Genomic DNA, 6,174 nt, shown 5'->3' on the forward strand with positions numbered 1-6,174 from the left:
TTCTTTCCTTCCTATTTACCTAACAACTTTAAAGATTCTCACTCTTTTCTTTGTCATCTATTCCATCTTTCATAGTCAATTCATCCATTCTCCCCATCCCTCCTACCAAACTTAGCCTTACTTTGAAATGATAAATATTTTGCTTATTTCTCTTCAAGCTTTTGATTTGGTGGGTGAATCCACACACACATATATATATATATGGGCTTGGCTAATGTCCTGCCCCTTCACAAGAACGGTACAATCCCTTCTTTGATCCTAGCCGTTAGATTTAGCTTATATATGCATCCATGGTTGGTTTTAAAGTGAGAGTTAATAATGTAAACAAAGTAACTGACAGGGGTATTGGAAAAAGCAACCAGTCACATCCCCAACTGCCATTTCTCTTTTTTAGCTTCTTCACTTTACTCTACACATAAACCATTTATTCCCTCTCATTCTCACAAAGAAAGGGTCTGAAGCTCTCGTGAAGGCACGGTTCGAAGCTCTCTTCTTCTCGTAAACCATTTCAGAGCTGTGAAGGGGCAGGACATTAGCCAAGCACGAAGGGGCAGAATCTCTCATTCTCACAAAGGAAAGGGTTCGAATCTCTCATTCTCACAAAGGATAGGGTCCGGAGTTCTCATTCTCACAAAGGAAGGCAATGGTTCGAAGCTCTCATCAGAAATTTCCCTCATTCTCATCAGTGGTGAAATCCCTTCTTCTTCTTGTCTTAAACCATTTTGGAGCTTTACATTTCTGGTTTTTGGTAATGGAACTTTTTTTTTCTTCTTAAAAGTGCGATTTTCATCTACAAAGTTGACATAGTTTTTGTTCTTTTGCTTGTGTTTCAGCTGGTAGTAGTTTTTCCACTCCAAAAGCTTTGATTAAGCTCCATTTTCATCTCGGTTAAGGTTTCTCTTTTACCCTCTTCTTTTTATTTATTTTTGTGTGTTTTGGTTTGACTGTTGTCATATAGTTTTGGGTATATTTTTTCCTTAGAAATAATCTTGCATGCAATGTAGTGTGTATACTAAAATGGATTTTCTATCTTGTATTTTTCCCTTAAAGATTATACCCCTAGATGGGGTATTTTCCCTTCTAATTCTTTTCCTCTAATGGGGTATTTCTAAAAAAAAATTATATTCTTCTCTTGTTTTTGTTTATGAATAGTAGTTTTATTCTTATGTTTACTCTTTCTGAAGAAACTTTCTTTCTGAAGAAACTTTTTTGTTTGGATAATGATTATGTGTCCTCTCACAAGGTTTTATATAAGGATTCTTTTCTACTACTCACAATTCAATTCTATATTATTGATTTCCTTTGTTATTTCTGGTGATGATGATGAATTTTTTTATATTGTGTGTGCATGGTTTGATGTTATTATATTGATTTAATAATTCAACTTAAATAATTATTACTTTTGGTTGAAAAGGTCTTGTGTTGTTAAATAATTGGCATAAAAGAAAGTTTTTTTAGTGTACTTTTAAAGAGTAATTGACTTGACTTTTATATATAAATGCATATCCTTTTAATTTCAACATGTGATTTTCCTATTGTTTCAAGACTTATAAGATTATGAAGTACACAAGATAATAGTTTTTTCATAATCTGATGTTAGATACATCATCTGAGTGAAATTTTTTGAACCACTTGTTATTAGATTTTCCACAATGAAGAATGAAAAATTTACACAGTAGGCTCAAAGTTTAGGAGTAATTACTCTTTGTACTCAGTATTATTTTAAGTATTCATTTAAGGTATAATTCAGTATATGAATGTGTATTAGGAAAAGTTTACATAAATGGGTGTGAGTTGGGGTCTGGAACTAGGCATTATTATGAGCTTTTTGCAATGAATATTGTTCAGATTACTGGCATCTCTCTTTCAGCTATGTTTTCTATTCAGTTAAGCTGCTTGTTGAGTGTAGTTTTACTTAAAATGGGTAGCTTAAACGGTTAGACATGTGGTTTGCTCTCACAAGTTCAGAGGTTCAAGTCTGCTGTTCGAATCTGCTTTAATGTTTGAGTCCCTTCTAGTGTAGGTTTGAGGTTCAAGTCAGTTTTTTGAATCTTGTATTTCCCTTTAAAGATTATACCCCTAGTTATAATTTTCTATCTTGTATTTTGATTGTAAATATTTCGGCGTGGGTATATCTTTCGGCTTGCATAATTATGTTTATTTCTACTTTTGTTCAGCATTATATTTATATATGACCCGTTAGATTTGGCATCAATGACTAATAAACGGTAACATTCCATTTTTTAATATGACTCGTTAGATTTGGCATCAATGGCTAGGATCAATTTTCACTTTTATTATTTGTGGGCTTACTATGTGTGCTTATTATATGAAAATCCTTATCAATACTATTGGTTTGTATGACTAGCAGGGCCTTTTTTTTCAATTCTTTGCTTCAAAATTGTGTGCAAATGTTGATGAAATTTCTCATTTAAGTACATATTGAGTTAATTAAGCACAATAAACTAGTAAGGACATATTCACAACTTGAGCAAATATTGACACTACTAACACTATTGGAGACATTCACAAATTCAGTCTTATACTGTACATATAATGCTTCATTCGTTAGTAACAGAAAAATATTTGGGAACTTTTCATTACTGCATTTTACAATAATGGGTGTATGTCAATGTCATGATCTTCCATATTTATAGTATATATTCCTTTAAACACCCTCTTCGATCAATATCATCTTTTTAGTCTTCGTTGATGCCACTATTTGCAATATGTCCTCATTTTAATACGAAGGGATTTAGATGCTGCCTATCTAAAAAGTAGCCTTCAATGTGCTTATGTTTAATATGCAACTATTTGCTCTGTCTATGTAATGATGAGTGTTCACTTTATTTTAATTAATGGTTTAGGTAGCATAATGTCTAGGAAAGGGAAAAGAAAAATTGAGAGCAGCGATAGTCACTCCACTACTGAAGAATATGATGATTCATACTTGGAAGATGAATACGACGATGAGGAGATATCCCCACTAGACCGTAAACAACAAGCATTTTTTGATTATTTGTGAGTAGCAAATAACTTGCCTTAATTCACTTTTTGCTGTCATTATAGTACTTGTATATTTTCTTGCTTCAACACAACTGTCTAGTTTTTTAAAAAAAATAAAAAATTGAATAACCTTTTCTGGAATTGAATGGTTTGTAGTGCACAAATGTATGCACCATACAGACGGTCTCTCCAACCATGCCTATAGAGGAAGTAAGTTGATAACTTAATCACTTGTTTTACAGTTTTTTTTTTTTTATCAATTAACATCCAATCTGACTGTGTGCTATCTTGAAACAGATTCGTAGAGTGTTGGGTGAAACATTTGAAGTTCTTCCCCAAGAGGAGAAGTCCCAATATGGAGTTGTACGCCTCAAAGTCGAGCGTGACAGGGGTACCGTTTTACACTGCAAGTGCAACCCTGCCAGGGTTGTGTCATTAACCAAGACCCTGAGTGCTGGACAAAAGAAAGCTATTGTTGGTATTGGGTTTGGTTGCTTCCTCAACACACAATTAGACAGCGTGAAGAGATAATTAGTGAAAGTGTTGGTGGACCATTTTGATGATGGGGGCAGGACATTAACTCTGAGTGGGATAGAGTATACGTTGCAACCCAAAGATTTTGAGAATGTGATGTGCTTAAGAGATGGAGGGATCCCAATTGACTTACTTAGTAGGAACGAAGATAACCCTTATAGGCCACTTCTTCTAGATATTAATGGATTGGCGACTTTAAAGAAGTTGGAAGTTGACATTAAATGAAGCAAGGCAGCGGGCGAGCTTTTCCTAATCCTCTATGCTTTATTCGCCATTGCGGCAGTATTGTATCCTACGTCTGGAAACCAAATTAGGAATGCTTACTTATCCATATTGTAGGATGTGGAGAAGATTAAGCAATACAATTGGGCTACACACACAGTACAATACTTGGCTCACAATATCCAGCGATACAAGCGTGGTGAGATACATTATATGCTGGATGTTCGATCTTTCTACAGGTAATTCAGTTACTATCATTATATAATGAAGCTTTATATATTTTAAACCTTTAGTTTTTAACATTTTTTTTATTGTTTGTATATTGCGACAGAGTGATATGGCCCTGTGGTCAAGTTGATAGAGGAGTACCTCCAATTGCCTTTTGGACTAAGCAACATTTCCATCAGTTTCATCAATATCTCAAACGCAAATGAGGTTTTGCAAATCCTGATGTGAGTGTTTTGTACATAATCTCTTAATGCAGGTTATACTACTTCCAACACCAAGTGTTCACAAACCTAAACGAGGTGGAAGTGGCCATCAGGTTGAGGCTGGTCCAACTGCCTCAACTACCCCGACTAGCCCAAATCCTAGCATAGACAAGACCACTTCCAACAAGTTTGAACCTGCGATGATGATGTCTATGATGATGGAGCGCATGGAAAAATTTGAGAAGAGTATCAACAACAAGGTTGATAAGCATGGCCGAGACTTAAACAAGTTGTCCACAACTGTTGATTCAATGCCCACCAAATATGGAAAGTAATTGAGAGAGTTTTCAAGGATGAAGATATCCATTCTCGAGGACCTTCGGAAGGTTGGGGACTCCAAATTTGCTACAGTTGAGAAATCTCAGCCAACTTTCTAAACTCCTGAGCATACCCAACACATGAGTTATTCCAACACTGCAACTGCATATGAAACTTCAACACCGGCTGGTAATGACATGGAAGTCAATGGCTTGCGCAATGAAGAAATGGGTAATGATGCGAGGTCCTTAGTGTTGTGGAGTAAGTTGTTAACTACCAAATGGAGTGAGGGTGGTGATGATGCGAAAGCAGAAGATGATTTAATTGTTTTACCAAAGTCTAACCCCTGCCTAATGAAGAGAAGGCTTGGAAGAAATTAATTTCTTCTACGGGAATGATCGTGGATCCATTCAAACTTACTGAAGCTATCACTGAAGATGATTTCAAGATAATTCAGTATATATTCACCGAAAACCTTCAGAAGAGGTTTAATGGAACTGTGATGCCCTGAAATCCATAATGCGGTTTAATGTTTAGATTAGTAGGCCGGGAGCGCCATAATTATTTAATTACGCCATTAAATGATAATATGCATGTTTATGTGAATTATATTATAATATGATGTTAAATGCATGCATGAGTGTCCACATTTGATTATTAGGGTGTTTTGGAAATTTGGCCCGTTGAGGGCATATTTGTGTATTTTGGTGCATATTGTGATTTATGGATGAGATCCCATTATTATGGAGATATATTCAAGATATTCGGCTTGAGATGGTTTTATATTATAAATTAGTGGTTTTTTCGTAATGGGGTCATTTATTGGGATATTGAGTAATGAGAATGTTTATTTGATGATAAATTGGGAGTTATTAAGATCAGGAGGAAATTCTGGGAGTTTAGACTATAATGTCTCCGGAGGTGTTTTCAGGACCCCGAGCACTAGGTTTTATTTGAGGTTACTTAAGCTTGAAGTAGCTTGTCAGAGAGAACCGTATGTTAGAAAATACTTTTTCTCTTCCCGTTAGTTTATTTTACCGTTTAAGGCAATTTTAAAGAAATGTTGAGTTTTAGGAGTCAGAATCAAGTGAGGATCGAGGCATATCGATCCTAGGAAAGATGAGAAGCTTCTTGACCGAAGGATTTAACAGAAAACAACCCAATCAAAGGTAATCTAAGTTTTACGTTTTGAGTTTTTAGAGTTTCTAAGCTTAGAATTGGTTTTTGTGAATCGTTGAGTTTTTGGTTCGTTTGAGCTTCAGGATTTGATGATTTTGAATCATTGGGAAGTTTGGGAACTTTGATTTTTGGATTTGGAAGTGTTTAGCTATGTTTTTGGAAGGTTTGGGATGAAGAAAATCGAGTTCTTAGCTGGTTTTGGGTGGGGGGTCGCGACCCTGTTCTTGGGCACCGCGGCCTAAGTTCGAAGGAGCAGCTGGAGGCTTTTGGGCGTGCTGGGCGCCGTGGCCCTGGGTAGTGGGCGTTGCGGCCCTTGCTCCTGGTGTGGCTGGGGGTCGCGGCTCAAGGTGCTAGGGTCGCGACTCAGGTAGGGTTTTGAGGCCGTTTGAGTGTTTTAACCTCGGGATTGTTCCTACTACCCGGATCAGTGGGGATTGATGTCCCGGAGGCTAGATCTTGGTTCAGGAACATTTGTTATTCATTT

The 6,174-nt window shown here is 36.3% G+C and overlaps 1 long non-coding RNA gene across 1 annotated transcript; it reads left to right on the top strand.

The window, feature by feature from the left end:
- Positions 1-394: 394 nt before the first annotated feature.
- LOC133815956 (uncharacterized) lies at positions 395-3,200 on the top strand. Its single transcript, XR_009884922.1, has 4 exons — positions 395-688; positions 834-893; positions 2,868-3,021; positions 3,163-3,200. It is a non-coding gene; the product is annotated as an uncharacterized LOC133815956 (long non-coding RNA).
- The last annotated feature ends 2,974 nt before the right edge of the window (positions 3,201-6,174 follow it).

Source organism: Humulus lupulus, chromosome 2 (assembly GCF_963169125.1).
Source record: "Humulus lupulus chromosome 2, drHumLupu1.1, whole genome shotgun sequence".
In the NCBI taxonomy this organism is placed as follows: Eukaryota; Viridiplantae; Streptophyta; class Magnoliopsida; order Rosales; family Cannabaceae; genus Humulus; species Humulus lupulus.